General features: G+C 43.3%; 1 long non-coding RNA gene across 2 annotated transcripts; it reads right to left on the reverse strand.

Moving 5' to 3' along the window:
* Positions 1-381: 381 nt before the first annotated feature.
* Positions 382-23,332, reverse strand: LOC131383675 (uncharacterized). Of its 2 annotated transcripts, none has more exons than XR_009213865.1 (3): positions 22,840-23,332; positions 1,842-1,922; positions 382-1,172 (listed from the first exon to the last, which is right to left on the reverse strand). It is a non-coding gene; the product is annotated as an uncharacterized LOC131383675 (long non-coding RNA). The 2 variants fall into 2 exon arrangements; XR_009213866.1 differs by having other exon boundaries at positions 1,842-2,104.
* Positions 23,333-23,344: the final 12 nt, after the last annotated feature.

Here is a 23,344-nt window from a genome sequence, read left to right on the forward strand (position 1 = left end):
TCAGCGACTGCCTGGGGGCTAGCTGGGCTCGGTGGCTCATGCCTGTAATCCCAGCGCTTTGGGAGGCCGAGGCGGGCAGATCACTTGAGGTCAGGAGTTTGAGGCCAGCTTGGCCAACATGGTAAAACCCCATCTCTACTAAAAATACAAAAACTAGCCGGGCGTGGTGGTGGATGCCTGTAATCCCAGCTACTCAGGAGGCTGAGGCAGGAAAATCGCTTGAACCTGGGAGGCAGAGCTTGCAGTGAGCCGAGATGGCACTACTGCATTCCAGTCTGAGCGACAGAGCGAGACTCTGTCTCAAAACAAACAAACAGACAAAAAACTGACTCCCTGGGGGCAGTGTCACAGGTGGTGAAGGAATTTACCAAGACAGCTGTGGGGAAAGAAAGGTAGCTTTATTAGAGAAAAGCAGGACATATGTTCCAAGGGAGCAACGAGCAACATAGCAGAGGGAATGCTGTCTGCAAAAAGGCAGGGGCTGCAGGGGACTTTATAAAGTTGTGCTGTCTGGGCTGAAGGCTTGCAGACAGGAAGCTTGGGTGCAGGTGGGCTGTGAGCTGAATGCTTGCAACAGGATGTTTGGGTGCTAGTGAGCTGTTTGCAGTTGACCCTATTTCTCAGAACATTCACTCCGCTCTACCCCTGTGTCTGTTCTTGCCAGCTAAGCTCATTTTCAATTTTCTTTTAGCTCCTTAGGGCTCCACACGCGTGACTTATTAGAGGAGCAAAAGAAGCCGAATATGGAAGGGGAAAGCCTCGGCCTGATCCAGGGTGCTCTAGAACAAATTCCTCCAACTGAACTGTCCTGCTGTGGGGCAAGCGGGTGAGCGCTGGTTCTGTTGTCAGTCACCATTTGCCCCCGGGGTGGGGTGTAACCTGCAAGGCATCCTCAAGGGACGCACTGACAACAGCAGGAGGATGGTGACAGCCGGTGGGGGGATCTGGAGCACGCCCACGCCCACATCCTGCATGGTGAGACCCTTACTGACACCTATTTACGAGCAAGGCTTATAAAGAAGCATCCGGGGGGCGCCGGGTGAAGGCAAATCTTCAGGGCTCTCGGATCAAACTGGGAGATTTGGGGTTGGAGAAGCAGGCAGCAGGAAATGAATCTGTCTTCTGTTCATATCTGGCTGCAAAGCTCACAAACGCTCAAGCTCAGGCTGCAGCTGGATGTGGAATGAGATGGAAGATCGGGCCGCATGATAGCCCAAATGGAATTACAAAAAGAAACAACAACAAAATCAGTCAGTAGAAAGGTGGCTGGAGACAAAGGGAAAGGTGGAGGGGAGATAACCCTGAACTTTGGCAGATGTGTAGGCCTTTGGACAAAGCAACGGAAAGACCTGGCGGAGGATCGTTCGAGTCTGAGATGGAGCTCCTCTTTGTTAGGAGATGGGGGCATGCAGGCAGGAGAGCAGTTTCAGAAAGCCCTGGTTCAAGGTGCAGGGGAGAGTGGGTTCACAGAGGGCTAAGCACCCTCATTCTTCAAAGGCCTGGGCCTCTGAAGGTCACTGGCCTGCTGCCCATCCTGGTGCAGATCACCCAGGAGGAAGAGGAGAGCAGACATTGCCATCACCCTGGGCTGCAGCACACCTACAGATATGTTTTATTTTTCTGCAACATGGGCTATAAAAATCAAAATCTTAAGAAACCTGGATCTTCCAGAGCCCTGGGCCATTGTTTCTGCATGGCCCCAAGGGCACATCTCAGTAATGGCCACCCCCTTTAAAGCAGTCCTGCCACAGGCCCCACCATTCCCTAATACATCACACCTGCCACTTTAATCATTTACAAGACCAGGCTGGCCCTGCAGGCAGTTGTGGCTTCCCACTCACCAAGGCTTTGAGAAGTCCAACCTCAATCATCTTGTTTTTTAATCTTCAATCATCTTTTGAGTTTCCATCCTCTACCTCCAGCTACAGGAATGAGTCCAATGTTCAGAAAAGTGAGGGTATCGGGGGCAGTGGAGGGGAAAGTCCAGCTCAGAGGGTAAGGACCTGAGCCCTGGAACCGTCTGGGTTAAAATCCTGGCTCTGCTACTAGTTGTGTGAGGTAGGCAAGTTGCTGAAATCCCCCTGGATTTTTAGTTTTCTCATCCCTAAAATGGGAATAATGAAATGAGTAAATACATGTAAAACTTAGCATTGATGAAGTGCTCAGCTAATGTCACCCGTGACTGTGATTACTAGCCCGGACACTGTTGTCACCAGGCATCCTGCTGCACAAACAAGGCTGCTTTGCGGCTGTGCTTCCACTGGCCATTGGCCGCAGCTGCTTTCAGCAGGCCACAAAGATGCCCTCCCAGCCACCCTCACCACTGACCACAAGCCTCCACGATGGGATCCTGTCTACTCCCCCAAGATCCCAGTATTAGGCACCAGTGTCCCCAGATATTCTGGTACCAGCAGTATCTGAGAGCCTCCTCCAGGGCGCTGTGTGCAGCAGACCCAAGACCTTGTGGTCCCCCAGATTTTAGGGAACCACTCCCTTCAGAGCCGCACACCTCCACACCTTCCTCCCTAGCGTGAGCAACCCCTGTCCATCCTGTCTACTTACATCAAAATTCCCCAGGGAAGAAGGGGTGATAAAAATGCCCCAAAATGTCAATTCCCCCTATCTCATTAGTCACAATCTCTGAGCTCAGGGCTAGCAATTTATATACACACACATACACACACATGTAATTTTTTTTTTTTAGACGGAGTCTCGCTCTGTCGCCCAGGCTGAAGTGCAGTGGCACTACCTTGGCTCACTGCAACACTGCCTCCCGGGTTCAAGCAATTCTCTTGCCTCAGCCTCCCAAGTAGCTGGGACTACAATAGCACGCCACCACACCTGGCTAGCTTTTTGTATTTTTAGTAGAGACATGGTTTTGTCATGTTGGCCAGACTGGTCTCCAACTCCTGTCCTCAAGTGATCCGCCCCCTTGGCCTCCCAAAGTGCTGGGATTACAGGCGTGAGCCACCGTGCCCGCACACACACAATTTTGGGGGTAAAATTACATTTACATTTGATAAAATACACTAATATATGTGTGTATATATACATATATATATAATTTTTTTTTTTTTTGAGATGGAGTCTCACCCTGTCACCCAGGCTGGAGTGCAGTGGCACAATCTCGGCTCATTACAACCTTCGCCTCCAGGTTTAAGTAATCCTCCTGTCTCCCAGTTTCAAGCAATTCTTCTGCCTCAGCCTCTGAGCAGCTGGGATTACAGGCATGTGCCACCACATCTGGCTAATTTCTGTATTTTTAGTAGAGATGGGGTTTCACCAACATGGCCAGGCTGGTCATGAACTCCTGACCTCAAGTGACCTGCCTGCCTCGGCCTCCCAAAGTGCTGGGATTATAGGTGTGAGCCACCGCACCCAGCCACACTTTTCATTTTCTTAATGGTATCTTTTGATTATCAGAAGTTTTCATTTTTCCTGAGGACCAGTTTATCGTTTTGTCGCTTTTGTTTAGTGCTAGTTTTCTAAGAATATTTGCCTACTAACAATTTATATTTTTAACGAACTTCTCAAGTAATTCTGTTATGCACTAAAATTTGAGGTCCACTGGTCTCAGATAATGAAGCACTATTTTTTTTTTTTTTTGCCCTGGTTGACACCATTTCCTCTAACATACATGCCTTTGAGTGTGCACGCACACACACACACACACACCTGCCACATAGAACAAGAAACCCAGAATTTAAGAACCCAAGAAATTGTGGGTTAGAGACAATGGATTTGCCCCACTATCTATCCCCTCTTCCTCTTAGTAATAGGAACCTGACAAGTGTCTGGGATGTAGACATACAGCCAAAACTACATTTCCCAGACTATCTGGCAGCCAAGAGTGGCCATGTGACCGTTTTGTCCGATGATTTGTAAGTGGAAGTGGACATAAAACTTTAGGAATGTATCCTTGAAAGGGACGAGGTGCCGCTCTGGTCCCTGTCCTGTTTCCTAATGGCTGGAACAAGAGCATAATGGTTGGAGCTCCAGCAACCATCTTGGAGACTGAGGCAGGATGCTAAGGATGGGGGAGCAGCAATGTAGGTGGCCAGGTCCTTGATGACTGAAGCCACCACTTGGCCTAGATGGCTTCTCTTCATATTTCTCTTATGTGACAGAAATAATGTCTTATCTTGTTCAAGCCACTAAGTGTTGGCATTGTTGTCACCATTGTTTTTTATTTCTTTATGTAGCTGAATTGAAGTCTAATTTCTATATCTGGCTGCTATTCCTGTGAGAGGATAGGGAAAATGAACTTTTTGGTTTTTGTTAATGGATGATTAGCCTGTTTGTGCTGCTATGACTGCATACCACAAACAGTGTAATTTATAAATAATAGAACTTTATTTCTTACAGTTCTGGAGCGGCTGGGAAGACAAAGGTTAGTGTGCTAACAGGTTCAGTGTTTGGTGAAGGTCTGGTTTCTGCTCCAAGATGGCACCTTGGACACTGTCTTCTCACGTGGCAGAAGGCAGAAGGGCAAGACAAAAACAAGCCAAAAAGGCCTAACTAGTTCCCTGCAGCCTCTATAAATGTCATTGTTGTCAACAGGTGTAATGAAACAATGGGCTAAGCCATGCCCAGCCAAACCCACAGCACAGAAGTTATTTCTGTTCTGCTCAGGTTGTTGTATTTCTTTTATTCATTGCATACATGTAGTAATAGCTTATTCTACACAGGGCTTTGCTTGAAGTGAACATATTTGCATTTTATTTGTGGTAATTAATTTCAGGAAAAACAGAATAGAAAAGTTGATTTTTGCCAGCATAGATTTAAAAAAAAAACAGCAGAGAATTTGATTATTTAAAAAATTAAGACCATGACCAGGTGCGGTGGCTCAGGCCTGTAATCTCAGCACTTTCGGAGGCCAAGGCGGGCAAATCATGAGGTCAAGAGTTCGAGACTAGCCTGGCCAACATGGTGAAACCCTGTTTCTATTAAAAATACAAAAAATTAGCTGGACGTGGTGGTGCGTGCCTGTAATCCCAGCTACTCAGGAGGCTGAGGCAGGAGGATCTCTTGAACCTGGGAGGCAGAGGTTGCAATGAGCCGAGATCGTGCCACACTGCACTCCAGCCCAGGCAACAGTGTGAGACTCCATTTCAAAAAAAAAAAAATTAAGACCATATTGGAATAAAAACTCTTCCTTCACACCTCTGAATTTTTCTCTTTTTTTGAGACAGTGTCTCCCTCTGTCACCCAGGCTGGAGTCCAGTGGCATGATCTCAGCTCACTGCAGCCCCAACTTCCTTGGGCCAAGGAATCCTCCTGCTTGAGCCTCCTGTGTAGCTGGGACTACAGGCAGATGCCACTACGCCCAGCTAATTTTAAAATATTTTTTGTAGAGACGAGTCTCACTATGTTGCCCAAGCTCATCTTGAACTCCTGGCCTCAAGCAATCCTCCTGCCTTGGCCTCCCAAAGTGCTGAGATTACAGGCATGAGCCACCACACCTGGCCACACAATTCCCAATTTTAACTGAACTATGAAACTAAAAATCAGACTTCTCATAATACAAAAGCAAATACATTACAAAAAGTAAACGCTGTGAAGACACTTAGGGATTAAAAAAGCACGTAAACATACTTTTCCATGAAAAGCAAATACAACATTGTCAGCCAGATGGATAAAGAAAGTTTTGTTTTTGCCTGTGCATCCTCTGTTTCCTGACTTTTTGCTTGACTTTTTCAAGATTTTTAAAAATTATTACCTATTCTAAAAAAGAATGAGACCTCTAAGACAGCCATCAACCAGGGAGCTACAGCCTCCAGCTTGTGTGTCCTACGGTTTTCAGAACTGTGGGGTTGGTTTACTGAAGTCTGAGTTCTGCCCAGTGGCCAGCATTGGGCAGTCTTATCCTTTGAGGCTGATAAGATCTAGACAGTTACATTACAGAACAGCTGAACTGGCTGACCCCCAAGAGAGGTCATGTATAGGAGCTGGTCTTCCCTGCTATGCCACACATGCCAGTGTTAGCCCCAGTTTGGGTCAAATTTGAGTTAAGACTCTGCCTTCAAGCAATTGGATAACTTGGGTGATTGGAGCTTCCATTCTGAGAGTCTCCTGGCAGGTCATTCAGGACCTTTTTAAACTGACATTCACTGAACACCCACTAATGGACACAAAGCCTTCAAGCGCTTCCATTCTAGTGAAATTTATGCACAAAACAAAAATTGCTCCTGTAATCCCAGTCCTTTGGGAAGAGGAGGCAGAAGGATCGCTTGAGGGAGTTTGAGACCAGCCTGGGCAACATAGAAAGACCCCATCTCAACAAAAAATTTTTAAAAATAACGGGGCATGATGGTATGTGCCCATAGTCCTAACTACTCCAGAGGTGAGGCAGGAGGATTGTTTGAGCCCAGGAGTGCAAGGTTACAGTGAGCTATGATTGCACCACTGCACTCCAGCCTGGGTAACACAGCAAGACCGTGTCTCTAAAAAATAAAAATAAAAAATTGCAACTTTTTATGATGTGTGTAGGGTACTTGACAGCTTTGCACTGGTGGGGCAAGGAGACCTCTACTCAATTCTAGAGTACTGGGGTCACCGGCCTTGCCAAAAATAAAATGGTTAACACTTACTGAGCACCCATCATATGCAAAACTCTGTTCTAAGTCTTTAACATGTATTAAATAACCCAGTCCTTATAACCACCCTTCATGGTGGGTTACCATTATCCCCATAAGAATATCCACAATGTGAAAGAAATAAATCCCTGGGAAGTAAATGGGGAGAAGCTCTTCGTATAGTTACCAAAGAAGGGTGTTGGAAGGCCCCAAAGCCAGCCGGGTTCACTACTGTTCTCTATACTGGCTTGCTGATATTAATTTTCTTCTGGGTTTGCAGAGAAAGACTAAGTTTTCTGATTTCTTTCTTTCTCTCTTTCTCTTTCTTTCTCTCTCTCTCTCTGTCTGTCTCTCTCTCTCTCTCTCTGAGACAGAGTCTCTCGCTGTCACCCAGGCTGGAGTGCAGTGGTGTGATCTCAGCTCACTGCAACCTCTGCCTCCCAGGTTCAAGTGATTCTTGTGCCCTAGCCTCCCAAGTAGCTGGGATTACAGGTGCTCACCACCATGCCCAGCTAATTTTTGTATTTTTAATAGAGATGGAGTTTCACCATGTTGGCCAGGCTGGTCTCAAACTCCTGTCCTCAAGTGATTCACCCTCCTCAGCCTCCCAAAGTGTTGGGATTGCAGGCATGAGCCACTGTGCCTGGCCTAAGTCCTCTGATTTCTAGGAGTGGCAATAGCTACAAGTCTGTTTCTGTTTTCTACTTTCACTCTTGGGGACACTTTTCTTTTATCATTTAAGTTTTTTTTCTTGAAACTCCAGCTGCAAATACATTTAATAATCAACCACAAGAGAGCCCTTGACAGATGGGCCTTGAAACAGATGGCTCCATTGAAAGGCGGCAATTAAAATTGGAGGGTAATTTGAACCAATCAAGAAGATGGGGTCTCTTGGAGGCAAAGTTTCTACAAAAACCAAAACCATATCCCCCAAGCTCCTGTGGTACATTTTTCACCCACAGATGAGCCTTCCTGGGGGTGGATCCAACTTTTTTAAACATCTGGAATGTTGAAAAGGAAGAGAGAGAAGCCCTTGGGCCTTGTCAATCAAATTCACTTTTCTTTTGGCAAATTCAGCATCAGTGACAAATTGTGCAATTTGACATAAACAAAGTTGATAGATGTCGGCAAAGCTGTTTTTAAACAGCAGCAATGGAGAGATGTGTAGGATGGGGATTTTTCTCATTCAACAGTCAGTATGTTTAATAACAAATAAAACAACCAGATGTTGAAAAAAAACCTACCACCTTGACAATGTCATCTGATAGTCAGCTGCTGCTGATTAATGAGTATGGGATTCATTCCAATCTCAATTCAGAAAGCTGGCAGGAATGTCCATGTAAGGACTTCTCTGGATAATTCCTTAATAGAGTTAACGAAGGGCTCTAAATTCACCTTTGAGGCTTTCTTGAGATAAAAAGCACTGGCCTTGATTTTTATTTTTTATATTTTTTTATTTTTATTTTGAGGCAGAGTCTCACTCTGTTGCCCACACTGGAGTGCAGTGATGCAATCTCGGCTCACTGCAACCTCTGCCTCCTGGGTTCAAGTAATTCTCATACCTCAGCCTCCCGAGTAGCTGGGGCTACAGTCATGCACCACCACACCTGGCTGATTTTTGCATTTTTAGTAAAGATGGGGTTTCACCATGTTGGCCAGGTTGGTCTTGAACTCCTGACCTCAAGTGATCCACCTGCCTTGACCTCCCAAAGTGCTGGGATTACGGACATGAGTCACTGCGCCCAGATTGGCCTTGATTTCAGAAGACTTGAGTGCAAGCCCTGGTCTGCCACTCTTTCCTTATATGACTTGGGTAAGTCATTCAATCCCCTTGGAGCTTAGGTTCCCCATAGGATACATAATGATGATAAACTCTGCCCTGTCTACTCCTAAGTTGTTGCAAGGCTCAAGTGGAATAATAGCTGTCAATCACTTTTTCCTTAATTTAAAATTTTTGAGAAATAATTACATCTAGTAAAATGCACAAATCTTAAGTGTATAGCTTAATAAATTTTTATGGCCATGCCCACTGGCTCACACCTGTAATCCCAGCACTTTGGGAGGCTGAGGTAGGCAAATTGCTTGAGTCCAGGAGTTGGAGACCAGCCTGGGCGACATGGTGAAACCTTGTCTCTACAAAAAATACAAAAATTAGCTGAGCATGGTGGCCTGCACCTGTAGTCCTAGCTACTTGGGAGGCTGAGGTGGGAGGTTAGCTTGAGCCGGGGAGGCAGAGGTTGCAGTGAGCTAAGATCGTACCATCGCACTCAAGCCTGGGTGACAGAGTGAGACCCTACTTCAAAACAATACATTAAATAAATACACAAATAGATAAATAAGTAAATTTTTGCATATGTATACTCCTGTGTTGCCACTCAGCTCAAGATATAGAATATTTCTGACGCCCCAAAAAGTTCCCTGTGCTCTTTCCTGGCCCATAGTTTCAAGGAACAATTATTCTCACCTCTATCACTAGAGATGAGCTTGCTTGTTCTTGAAATTGAGATAAGTAGAATCTCATAGTATGTATTCTTTTATGTCTGGCTTTCAATTGACATAGGTTTTGGGGATTCATTTCTATTGGTGCAACAGTCAGCAGTGTGTTCCTTTCCATTGCTGAGTAGTGTTCCACTGGGTGGCTATTCCAGTTTGTTTATCCATTTTTCTCCTGTGGGTAGACATCTGAATTGCTTCCAGTTTGGGATTATTATGAATAAAGCTGCCATTAACAAAAGACCATGAGATCTGCAGAGGAAGAGGGAGAGCTTTATTTTCTCTCTCTCTATATATATGGAAAACAATCTGCAGAATGGGGAGGCACAGTCTTCAGCATAATGAAAGCTTACTCTGGGAAGAATAAAGGTAGAGTCTGGCTTCAGTAGGGAAAATTCTCAATTAGGTCTTCTTATACAAATGAAGGATTCAAACTGGTTCAGTTCTGATTAGTCAAAATAGCCCAGTCCTAAGCCGGGCGCAGTGGCTCACGCCTGTAATCCCAGCACTTTGGGAGGCCCAGGCAGGCAGGTCACTTGAGGTCAGGAGTTTGAGACCAGCCTGGCCAACATGGTGAAACCCAGTCGCTACTAAAAATATAAAAACTAGCCAGGCGTGGTGGTGCGTACCTGCAATCCCAGCTACTCAGGAGGCTGAGGCAGGACAATCGCTTGAATCCGGGAGGTGGAGGTTGCAGTTGGCTGAGATTGCGCCCCTGCACTCCAGCCTGGGCGACAGAGCAAGACTCTGTCTCACACACAAAAAAATTATATATATAATTGAGCCCTGATTGGGTGGTTTCTAAGCCCTGAGCCAGAAGTCTCTATCAAAGGTTTCTTTCAAAAGGCCCGGTGAGGGGAAGGGGCAGTTTATCTTCCCACTGAAAACAGGCACGAGTTTGATTTGATTGTAGAAAGGGAGGTCCTGTGACACTTTTACATCTTTCTGAGATCACAGAGTACATGACTGCTCACTCACCCACCTATGGTTGCCTGGTTCTGTTTTAACTTTGAGCACCTCAGTTTGCCATGGGAAGTCCATTTCGTCTGTTAGCTGGGAGCATATTTTAACACTGCTATGAACATTTTTGTACAAGTATTTTTGTGTACATGTGTTTTAATTTCCCTTGGGTAAATCACCCAGGAGTAGAACACCCGGGTCATAGGGTAGGTATGTGTTTAACGTTCTTAGAAATTGCTAGTTTTCCAAAGCAATTGTGGGTTTTGTGTGTGTGCGTTTTGTTGTTGTTGTTGTTTTTGAAACAGGGTCTTGCTCTGTTGCCCAGGCTGGAGTGTAGTGGCACAATCATGGCTCACTGCAACCTTTACTCCCTGTGCTCAGGCGATCCTCCCACCTTAGCCTCTCAAGTAGCTGGGACTACAGGTGCGCACCACCACACCCGGCTAATTTTTGTATTTTTTGTAGAGACAGGGTTTCACTATGTTACCCAAACTGCTCTTGAACTCCTGGGCTGAAGTGATCCACCCACCTTGGCCTCCCAAAGTGCTGGGATCACAGGAGTGAGCCATGGCGCCCCGCCACAGGTGTGTAATTTTATATTCCCTCCAGATAGTTGTGAGAACTCTAGTTGCTCTAAGTCTTTTTTTTTTTTTTTTTGAGACGGAGTCTCATTCTGTCGCCCGGGCTGCAGTGCAGTGGCGCAATCTCGGCTCACTGCAAGCTCCGCCTCCTGGGTTCACACCATTCTCCTGCCTCAGCCTCCCTAGTAGCTGGGATTACAGGCGCCCGCCACCACGCCCGGCTAATTTTTTGTATTTTTAGTAGAGACGGGGTTTCACCCTGTTGGCCAGGATGGTCTCGATGTCCTGACCTCATGATCTGCCCGCCTCGGCCTCCCAAAGTGCTGGGATTACAGGCGTGAGCCACCGCGCCCGGCCTAGTTGCTCTAGATCTTTATTATGCTTGTTAACTTTAAACTGTGGTGCCCTCTACAATGTACGGGGTATCACTGTTACTCTGAGGGAGGAGATGTAGTGTTGGGATTAATACAAAGCATGGGTCTGAGTCCTGTTTGAATCATTGTTCTGCACTGGGCTCACTACATGGCCTTGAAATACTAAGGCCCTCTAGCCTCATTTTCTGCATCTGTAAAACAGGGCTCTCTATAGCATCCCTCTCCAAGAGTCATTGTGAGGGTTAAATGAGAAAAATCTTGTAGAGACCTTAGCACAGGGCATTGCACACAGTTTGTGCTTAATTAGTGATTGCTGTGGTCTTTCTTTTTTTTCTCTCTCTTTCCTTTCTTGTCTTTTTTTTTTTTTTTTTTTTTTTTTGATGGAGTCTTGCTCTGTCCTCCAGGCTGGAGTGCAGTGACATGATCTCGGCTCACTGCAAGCCTTTCTTGTCTACTTTTTAACATATCCCAGCAGGAGAGAATACCTTTAAGTGCTACATATCTGTTAGGAGTGCTGACAGAGCCTAAGAATTACGATCCATTTTATAGGGTAGGAGCTGTCCACCTTTTTTGACCAGAAACATCTTTACTGCCCCCAAGATGGAGTGTATACTGAGGATGGCAGAGCAGAGAGATGGAAAGACCTCAATCCTTGGGGAGCTGCTGAATCAACCAACCTGACACTCACCTTACCACTGGACTTCTAATTAGTTTAGCTAATGCATTTTCTTACTGTTTAGGCCAATTTCAACTAGTTGCTTGCAGCTCAATCATCCCGACTGACAGATCAAATGGTCCTGGCCTTCCTCCACTGAGCCTGGATTTGGGATTTGCTCTCAGTATCCTTAACCCTTGGCTTCCCACAAACTCAACCAATTGCCAGGGGTTGGTGTTCTAGAGAAAGCCTGTTTGCTATCTTGGATAATGTCAAGTCACCTTCTGTACCGCTGACATGAGACCCATCTGAAAGGCAAAGTAAGAAGCTTCCCTTTTAAGCTTTTAATGACTTTTTTTTTTTTAATTAAGACAGAGTCTCACTCTGTCACCCAGGCCGGAGTGCAGTGGCACAATCTTGACTCACTGCAAACTTCACCTCCTGGGTTCAAGTGATTCTCCTGCCTCAGCCTCCTGAGAGCTGGGACTACAGGTGCGTGCCACCATGCCAGCTAATTTTTGTATTTTTAGTAGAGACAGGGTTTCACCACTTTGGCCAGGCTGGTCTCAAACTCCTGACCTCAAGTGATCTCCCTGCCTCGGCCTCCCAAAGTGCTGGGATTACAGGTGTGAGCCGCTTTGCCTAGCCAAAGCTTTTAATGACTTTTGAGGAATATTGCTGATCACTCAGCCACAGCTCACCAAGTTTCATGTAATTTGTGACTCCCCACTAAGAAATGTCTCTGGCAGCAGCAGCTCAAGATAGGGGGTAACAATTAGTGGAGCTGGATTCTGTTATTTAAGAAATATTTCTTGCTTTCCTTCCATGAACCACATGCTAGGTATTGTGGGGAATACCAAAGAAGGAAAGCAAGGTTCCAGACTGCCAACAATTAGGGAAAGTGACATGAATTTTGGATTGCAAAAATATTAAGTATTCCGTGGTGAAGGGAATATTCCATTTTATTTTTACTTTTTATTGTAGCATAATGAATAATATATGTATGGTAAAGTGCACAAATCTTAAATGTGCAGCTCAATGAATTTTTAAAAAGTGAATACATCCACGCACTCAGCATCCAGATGAAGAAATAGAACATTAAGAGATCTCAGAAGTTTCCTTCATTCCCCTTCCCAGGCAACAACCTCTCCCTGCTTCGTGATAATCACTGTCCTGACATCTGTCACCATAGATTAGTTTTTCCTTACTTGAACTCTATATAAATGAAATTATACTTTTGTGTCTAGCTTTTTTTGAATGACATTATGTCTGCGAGATTCATTCATGTTGTTGCTTGCAGATGCAGTGCATTCTTTTTTGTTTCTGAATTATTTTATTATATGGCCACAACATAATTTATTTTTCCCTTCTTCTGTTAATGGACTTCTGGGTTGTTTCCACTGTTGGGATAGTACAAATAATGGTGCTATGAACATTGGTGTACATAGCTTTTAATGAAAATATGTACACATTTATGCTAAAGATAGATAGATAGATAGATAGATAGATAGATAGATAGATAGATAGATAGATGTACTAGGTCATAGCGTATGTGTATATTTAGCTTTAATATATTTTGCCAGTTTTCCAAAGTGGTTGTACCTATTTATAAACCCTTGGCTGCATATGATGGTCCCAGTTGCTCCACAACCTCTTGGACAGTTAGTATTGTCAGCTTTAAAGTGTAGCCATTTTCTCAACATCATTAGTTGTCAGGAAAATGAAGACTAAAACCACAATGAGATACTCTGTACGTCTATCAGAATGCCTTGAGTAAAGAAAAAACCTGATAATATTAAGTGTGAGCAAAGACAGGAATTCATACATTGCTCCTGGTGGGAATGATACAACCATTGAGAAAATAATTTGTCATTTTCTTATAAAATTATATATATATGTGCATCATATGACCCAGAATTTCCACTTCTAGGTATTTATTCAAGGGAAATGAAAACGTATGTTTGCACAAAAACTTGTACAAGAATTTTCACAGCAGCTTTATTCCTCATAGCCAAAAACCAGAAATAACCCCAAACATCCATCAAAATGAATGGATAAGCCAGGCGCAGTGGCTCACACCTGTAATCCCAGCACTTTAGGAGGCTGAGGTGGGTGGATCACTTGAGATCAGGAGTTCAAGACCTGCCTGGCCAACATGGCGAAACCTCGTCTCTACTAAAAATACAAAAATTAGTGGGGTGTTGTGGCGCATGCCTGTAATCCCAGCTACTTGGGAAGCTGAGGCAGGAGAATTGCTTGAACTCGGGAGGCAGAAGTTGCAGTGAGCCAAGATCACACCACTGCACACCAGCCTGGGCCACAGAGCAAGATTCTGTCTCAAAAAAAACAAAACAAAACAAAACAAAGATGAATGGATAAATAAAATGTGATATATCCATATAATGAATTCTACTCATCAATAAAAAGGAATGAACTATTGATACAGACATCAACATGGACAAACATAAAAAAACATGATGCTGAGTTAAAGAAACCAGACACAAAAGATAAAGTGTGATTACATTTACATGAAATTTAGCCAACAGGCCTTAACTGCAAAGGGACATGAGGGAAACATCAGGATGATGGAAATGTTCTGCGTCTTGATTGTGGTGATGGTCATACAGATATTTACATGTACTAAACATATCTAAGTGTACTCTTAAAACAGTGCATTTTATTGTATGGAAGTATCCTCCATAAAATATCTAGTTATTCTGGTCTGATAGATATGTAGTGGTTTTTCATTATGGATTTAATTTTCATTATCCTGATGACCAATTGTGTTAAGCACCTTGTATATATTATTGATATTGTATTAGTCAGAGTTCGCCAGAGAAACACAACCAATCAGATGTGTGTGCATAGATAGATAGATAGATAGATAGATAGATAGATAGATAGATAGATAGACAGATAGATAGATCTAATATGATTATGAAGCTTGACAAGTCTCAAGATTTGCAGTCATCAAGCTGGAGACCCAGGACCTAGAAGAGTGGTTGGTGTAGTTCCAGTCCCAGTCTGACAGTCTCAAGACCCAGGAAGAGCTAATGTTTCAGTTTGAGTCGAAAGACAGAAAAAAAAAACCCATGTCCCAGCTTAAAGATAGGTAGAAGGAATTCTCTGTTACTTAGCCTTTGCATTTTTCTCAGGCCTTCAAATGACTGGATGTAGCCCACCTGCATTAAGGAGGGCAGTCTGGTTTACTCAGTCTACCCATGCACATGTTAATCTCATCCAGAAACACCCCCACAGACACACTCAGAATAACATTTGATGAAATGTCTGGGCATCCCATAGCCCAGTCAAGTTGACGCATACAATTTAACCATCACATATCCTCTTTTGTGAAATACCTGTTTAGGTCTTTGCCCACTTCTAACAGGATCTGTCTTTTTCTTCTTGATTTATAAGAGTTCTCTATATAGTCTAGATATGAGTCTTAGTTAGATTAGTGTATTGCAAACTTCTTCCAGTGGTTTGCCTTTTCACTCTCTCAGTTCCATCTAATTTATCAGTCTTTTCTTTACGGTTAATGATTATTGTGTCGTTTAAGAAATGTTTGCCAATCCCCAGAACCTCTAGGTCATTAAGCCTATTTTCTTATCTTTAAGAAAGTTTATTGTACTTTTTTTTCACATTCAGGTCTATAAGCCATCTGGAATTCATTGTTGGTTTATGGTGTGAGGTAAGGATGAGATGAATGCTGCTGTTCTTTTTAAATTTTTTATAGAGCCAATAGATTCAATACCATTTATTGAAAATAGAATCCTTTCTCCCCCTGAGTTACTGTTTTTAAAATCAGGTAACTATATAAGTGTGGGTCTGTCTCTGGGCTCTCTATTCTATTTCATTGGTCTATTCATTCTTTTGCCAAGATCATCCTTTTTAAATTATGACAGCTTTTAAATAAGTCTTGAAATCTTGAGGCATAAGTCCCTCTCCCACATTTTCTTCTTTAAGAATGTCTGAAAAGAATGTTTTTGGCCTTTTGCATTTTCAGATAAATTTTAGAATCAGCTTGTCAATTTCCATTAAAAATGTGCTAGGATTATGGTTGGGATTGCATTGAATCCATAAATCACTTTGGGGAGAACTGGCATCTTGAGTCTTCAATCCAAAAACATGGCTTATCTCAACATTTATTTAGGTCTTCTTCAGTTGCTCTCATTAATGCCTTATAGTTTTTAGCATCAAAATCTTGTACATCTTTTTGTGAGGTTTAATCCTATTTATATGATTTTTATGCTAATACAAATGATATCTTTAAAATGTTCATTTTCCAGTTATTTTTCACAAATATATAGAAATATAATTAATTTTTTATATTGACCTGTTTTTTTACAGCTTTGCTAACTTCATTAATTAATTTTAATATTTTGTCTGTAGATTATTTTGGATTTTCTTCTTATGTATTCATGTCATCTGTTCACGATGGTGATTTTATTTTTTTCTTGCCAATCTTTATGCCTACTATTTCTCCTTCTTGCCTACTGCACTGGCTAAGGCCTCTAATACAATGTTGAATATAAATGCTAACAGCTGTCATCTTTGTTATGTTTACACGACTTTAGGAGAAATATTTATATTTTTCCATTAAGTGATATTTGCTGAAAGTTTTTAATAGATACCCTGCATCAGATTAAGTTCCCATCTATCCCTACTTTGCTAAAAGTTTTTATCGTAAATACATGTTGAATTGTATTAAATGCTTTTTATTGGCATCTATTATGATAAACATTTATATTTCTCATTTATGTTGTTAGTGTGGAGAATTACATACATTTTCTAATGTTACATTCTTGGTAAAAAAAAATTCTTCCTATGATCCTGATGTATTATCCTTTTGCTATATTGCTAGATTTGGTTTCTCAATATTTTATTTCAGATTTTTGCCTTTACATTTAGTAGGGCTGTTCTTCTATTTCTTTTCTTGTAGGATCCTGCCAGGTTTTGGAATCAAGGTTATGCCAGCCTCACTGAACTAATTGACAAGTGTTCTTATTTTTTTTTGTTCTCTGGAAGAGTTTATGTAAGATTCGTATTATTTCTTCCCTAAATATTTGAAAGAATTCACCAGTGAAGACATCTGGGCCTGGAGTTTTCTGGTTTTGGTGTGTTTGTTTGATTTGGTGGTAAGTAGAAGGTGTGTTTTGAAATCCTGTCTGTCCCAGAGGCCTTGACACTTGCTGATCCCGAATAGCTCCACATGGCTGCTCCTTCGGGAATCCAGGTCTCTGCTCAGATGCCATCTCCTCAGAGAGGTCTTCCATTACTTCCCCAGCTGAAGCAGCATTCACTCCCCTCAGCTGCACTTTCTTTTTTTTTTTCCTTCTTGAGACAAGGTCTCACTCTGTCGCCCAGGCCAGAGTGCAGTGGCTCAATCATAGCTCACTGTAGCCTCGACCTCCTGGTCTCAAGTGATGCTCCCACCTCAGCCCCCCAAGTAGCTGGGACTACAGACACGTGCCACCACACCCGGCTAATTTTTGTATGTTTTGTAGAGATGAGGATTTGCCATGTTGCCCAGGCTGGTCTCGAACTCCTGAGCTCAAGTGATCCCCAACCTTAGCCTCCCAAAGTGCTGGGATTATAGGCATGAGTCACTGCCCCTGACTCTTTCTATATTTTTTATATACAGGCTTATCACTCCCTGAAATTAACCTTCCCCAAAATCTGTTCATTTGTTTATTGTGTGTTTGCCCTGTTAGCATGTGAGCTCCATGGGGCCAGGGATCTCATCAATTTCATTCATTCTGAGTCCCCAGCACTCAGCACACAGCAGCACTCAACAAATATTCTTCAAGAGGCTAAATGAAAGGAGGTCAAATGGAGGCCCTTTCCCCACAAAGTCACAAGAATAACAATGAATCACTTTTATTTTTTATTTTTATTTTTATTTGAGATGGAGTCTTGCTCTGTCGCCCAGGCTGCAGTACAGGGATGCAATCTCGGCTCACTGCAACCTCTGCCTCCTGGGTCCAAGCAATTTTCCTGCCTCAGCCTCCTGAGTAGCTGGGATTACAGGTGCTCACCACCCTAACTAATTTTTGTATTTTTATTTATTTATTTATTTCTATTTTTTTCACCAGGCTGGAGTGCAGTGGCATGATCTTGGCTCAGTGCAACCTCTGCCTCCTGGGTTCAAGCGCTTCTCCTGCCTCAGCCTCCCGAGTGGCTGGGACTAGACGCACGCACCACCACAATCCAGCTAATTTTTGTATTTTTAGTAGAGATGGGGTTTCAGCATGTTGGCCAGGATAGTCTCAATCTCTTGGCCATGTGATACGCCCGTCTCAGCCTCCCAAAGTGCTGGGATTACAGGCATGAGCCACCGCGCCCGGCCAAATTTTTGTATTTTCAGTAGAGACAGGATTTCACCATATTGGCCAGGCTGGTCTCGAACTCCTGACCTCAAGTGATCCGCCTGCCTCAGCCTCCCAAAGTGCTGGGATTACAGGCATGAGCCACCGTGCCCGGCTGAGCCTTGCTTTAAAAAATGTTTTAATAGACTTTTTTTTAGAGCAGTTTTAGGAGCACAGCAAAATTGAGCCAAAGGTACAGCGATTTTTCACATACCCCCTGCCTGTACACACCTAGCTTCTCCCATTACCAACATCCCCCCCCAGAGTGGTACATTTCTTACAACTGATGAGCCCATTTGACACATCATGATCGCCCAGTCTGTAGTTTACATTAGGGTTTATTCTTGGTGTTGTACATTCTGTGGGTTCAAGCAAATTTGTAATGCCATGTATCCAAAAGCCTCATCTTTTTAATAATAAAAATTGACCATTGTCTTAATCGAACTTACACAGAAACAAAACCATGCAATATAATTCTGTATTCCTTGCCAAGTTACAATGTCATTGTGGAACAAAATGCAACGAACATGAAAATAAGGCTTTCTCAGCTTCTTTGTAAATGGAACTGTTTAATATTATTTTGTTAATGGGTAGAATAAAATGTAATCTGATGGTGAAAACATTCTTCTTGACGTTGTGGAAAATACCTCCCTATACTGCACGTGATGGAAAAGCAATTCAACTGGGAAAAGTTTACTGAGTTAAGTTTACTGAATTCTGGCCTATTGACCTTATAACAAGCATGTTAGATGAGATGCTGTAAGGGCTCAAGTAACACCTGCATCCTTCAGGATTATTTTGATTGCAAGTGATGTAAAACCTCAGTGAAAATGAGCAAAAAATAAAATTTTCTGGGTCATGCAACAAAACATTCCAGGAATAGGGTTAGCTTTAGGCACAGCTTGATCCAGAAGCTGTGTCACAATGTCACTTGAGTACAGGCTCTCTCTCCATCACTACATTGCTCTCTTCTGTATTGTCTTCCTTCCCAGACAAATTCTTCCCTTGTGGACAATAAACAATTAGACAGGCCGGGCATGGTGGCTCATGCCTGTAATCCCAGCACTTTGAGAGGCCAAGGAGGGCAGATCACTTGAAGTCAGGAGTTCCAGACCAGCCTGGGCAACATGGGGAAACCCCATCTCTACTAAAAATACAAAAATTAGCTGGGCGTGGTGGCATACACCTGTAATCCAAGAAACTAGGGAGGCTGAGGCACAAGAATCACTTGAACCTGAGAGGCAGAGGTTACAACAAGCCAAGATTGTGCCACTGCACTCCAGCCTGGGCAACAGAGTGTGACTCTGTCTCAAAACAAACAAACAAACAAAAATTTGAAAGGAATGATAATGCCTACAAAAACATTTTCACAGTTCTAAATTATTCCAGTCATAAAGATAACTGTCTGAGCAGAACATCTTAAGAGTGCATTCTCTTGATCCTATTGGGTTATAAACCAGTTCCTGAACCAGTCCCTGTGGCCAGGGTACTGCAGTACTCTGCTCTGATTGGTGAGGCCTGGGTCACATGCCACCAATCAAAACACAGGGACTGAGATTTGGGGCAGGAATGCTCCACATGGGAGTCCAAGTGTTAAAAGACGTCCCATTAGAGAGCAACTGTCTGGTAATACGGTATAGTGCATTGAATGCACATCCCATATACTCAGTGAGTTCATCTGAAGACTAAGAATATTCAAAAGCGAAATTTAACCAGAGGAGAGTACAAAGGCCTGTGTTTGTTTGATATCATCATGCAGCCAAAAAAGGCAGAATTATACACTTGGTGTGTATAGAAGACATGCAAAATCTGTGTTACAATACAGGTTTCCATCGAAGACTTCCTTTGAAAAACAGGATTCTGTTAAATAATGTTTGGGACCCAGTAAGACTAAATGAGGGAAGGTAAGGACTCTCCGCCACCACCCAGCTCCCTTTTAAGTAGGAAAGAGCTTGAAAATCCCCACCTCTGAGAAAGGGGCCTTGCAGGGGCTCTGGGGCACATCTCAGAACAATTCTCAAGGCAAAGGCTCTTGAAAGATTCTGAGCTCAGATAAAGTGATGTTTAAGAACGCTCTTCTGGCAAGGCATGGTGGCTCATGCCTGTAATCCCAGCACTTTGGAAGGCCGAGGTGGGTGGATCATGAGGCCAGGAGTTCAAGACCAGCCTGGCCAACATGATGAAACCCTGTCCCTACTAAAAATACAAAGCTGAGGCAGAAAATTGTGAACCAGGAGGCGGGTTGCAGTGAGCCAAGTACACCCCCTGCCTCCAACCTGGACAATAGAGAGCTCTGTCTCACTAAGCTATGTAATTAATTGACAGACAGAAACAGCTCCAGAAATTGCTCTGTTACAGATCTTGCCACCAGGAGATAAAAACTCCTGTCTCTGGGGCATTTGGACAAGACGACAGTTCAAGGAGCGGAGTTGGAGGTGAGTTCAGAATCCTCAAAGGAAATTCTTTGAATCATATACCTGGGCAAATATTGGGAAGCTGATGTTGGTTGTAACTCTGTGCAAACAAAACAAAACCAACCAACTCAGTTTTAGTGTATTTTTTCTGATTATTGGAGTTATACATGGTCACTTCATTGCAGAAACCTTGAAAAGTACACTAGCTTTTAAGGACTCATTTGTGGTTCCCCCAGCCAGGAGAGACATCATTCCCACTTCATCATATTTCAATATCCTCTTTCTTTGTCTCTTGTGTATTTATTTATTTAATTTTGAGACAGGCTCTTGTTCTGTAGCTCAGGCTGGAGTGCAGTGGCATGATCAAAGCTCACTGCAACCTCTGCCTCCTGGGCTCAAGTGATTCTCCCACCTCAGTCTCCTGAGTAGCTGGAACTACGACCATGAGCTACCACGCCCGGCTAATTATTATTATTATTATTTTTGTAGAGATGGGGGTCTCACTGCATTGCCCAGGCTGGTCTTGAACTTCAAGGCTCAAGTGATCCTCCCACCTTGGACTCCCAAAGTGCTGGGATTACAGGAGTGAGCCAATGCACCCAGTTCTCTTAAAAACAAAAGACAAACAAACCAAAAAAAACCAAATAATATATTGTTTATGCACAGATACATTTGTGATAAAACTATAAAACATTGGAATGACAAATATGAAATGTCAGATTGTGGTTATCTCTAGCGATAGGAAGGAATATGGGAACACCATCTGGAAAACTGCAAGGTTTTTTAAGATGAGGTCTCACTCTGTTGCACAGGCTGGAGTGCAGTGGCACGACCACGGCTCATTGCAACCTTGACCTCCTGGGCTCAGGTGATCCTCCCACCTCAGCCTCCCCAGTAGCTGGGACTACAGCTGCACACTACCATGCCCAGACAATTTTTTTGTATTTTTTGTAGAGATAGGGTTTCACCATGTTGCCCAGGCTGGTCTTGAACTCTGAGGCTCAAGGTGCCCTCTTGCCTCAGCCTCCCAAAGTGCTGAGATTACAGGCGTGAGCCACTGCGCCTGGCCACTTTTTCCATTTAACATTACGTTTTCAAGATTCATCCATGGTGTATCTGTGGCTGAAGCACACTCATTTTTCACTGCTGTGTAATGCTCCATTGCGTAATATCACACAATTTATTTATCCTTTTTTTTTTTGGTTAACAGATATTTGGCTTGTTTCAATTTTTTTGCTAATATGAACTGTGCTGCTATGAAGATCCTTGCCGATAACTCCTGGTGCATATGTGTAAGAGTTTCTCTAGGGCATATATCTAGGAGTTGAATTGCTGGGTTTTACAATGTAGAAATATTCAGCTTTAAAAGGCAAGTGTCCTGAATTTTCATTTGGCAATATTGCACAAGCATTTGTCTATGTCATTAAAAGTTCTTTTTTTTTTTTTTTTTTTTTTTTTACGTAAAGGAAAAGCAAGGTAAAAGTATAAAACATTATTCAGATGCAAGATACTATTATCTTTGTAGATATTCTCTGACCACAGCAGGGTCTGGTTACATATTTAATAGCTTCAGGGCAAAGGCCACATTCATACATATTGTTAATCAGCACCAATTATTTATAGAGAACTCACAATATGCTAGTGTGAGGTATTAAAAATAAACAAAGCTGGACACTAGTTGCTATAGACTTCTTAATGTTTGTGTCCTCCCCTTTCAAATTTATATGTTGAAACTCTGTCCCCCATTGGGATGGTATTAAGAGGTGAGGACTTTGGTAGGTGATTGGGTCATGAGAGTGAAGCCCTCATGAATGGGATTAGAGCCCTAATAAAAGGGCTCTAAAATATTGGAGAGCTCCCCTCACCCTTCTGTGTGTGGTTACAGGGAGAAGAGTGCTATATTAGTCTGTTCTCATGCTGCTGTGAAGAAATACCTGAGACCAGGTCATTTATAAAGAAATGAGGCTTAATTGACTCACAGTTCCGCATGGCTGGGGAGGCCTCAGGAAGCTTACAATTATGGTGGAAGGCACATGTTCACAGGGCAGCAGGACAGAGAATGAGTGCAAGCAGGGGAAATGCCAGACGCTTATAAAACCACCAGATCTCATGATACTTACTATCATGAGAACAGCATGCCAGAAACTGCCCCGCATGATCTGGTTACCTCCACCTGGTCTCACCCTTGATATGTGGAGATTATGGGGATTATAATTCAAGGTGAGATCTGGGCGGGGACACAGAGCCAAACCATATCAAGTGCTATCTATGAATTAGGAGGCAGGCCTTCATCAGACACTGAATCTCCGGATGCTTTAATCTAAGGCTTCCCAGCCTCTAGAACTGTGAGAAAAAAAATTCTGTTGTGTATAAGCCATCCAGTCTATGGATGAGTCTGACTCCACTTGTCCCTACTCACCATCTTCCAGCCACACACCCCTTCTTTCTAGTCTCCAAACACTAAGCTGGCTTCCCCTGGAGACTTCACTCTTGTTCCCTCTGCCTGGAATTCTTTGAAGCCAGAACTTTGCAAGCCCCATCCTTTCTCATCCTTCTTTATTCAGCTCAAGATGTCACCATCTCAGAACGGCCTCCCTTCAACATCCAAGCATTCTCTCTCCCATCACCCTGTTTTTCCTTCATAGCTCTTCTTGCAAACTGCAGTTATTTATTAGATTTTTGTTTCCCCTGCCAACCTGGGAACTCAATGAGGGCAGCGATCTTGTCTGACGTGGTCGCCACTGTGTTGCCAGTTCCTAGACTAGGGCCTGGCCCTTGGATGGCGCTCAGGAAGGAGTAAGAAATTCCTTTAACTTAGGGAATTCTGGAATCGCTTTCTCCCGGCAGAGCTGACTCTAACCAAGTGGGAAAGGCGAGGTCCGTGGCTGCCTGTGGCCCAGGGGTGACGGTTTGGCCCAAGGCCC

Source organism: Hylobates moloch, unplaced genomic scaffold, assembly GCF_009828535.3.
Source record: "Hylobates moloch isolate HMO894 unplaced genomic scaffold, HMol_V3 SCAFFOLD_6, whole genome shotgun sequence".
NCBI lineage: Eukaryota > Metazoa > Chordata > Mammalia > Primates > Hylobatidae > Hylobates > Hylobates moloch.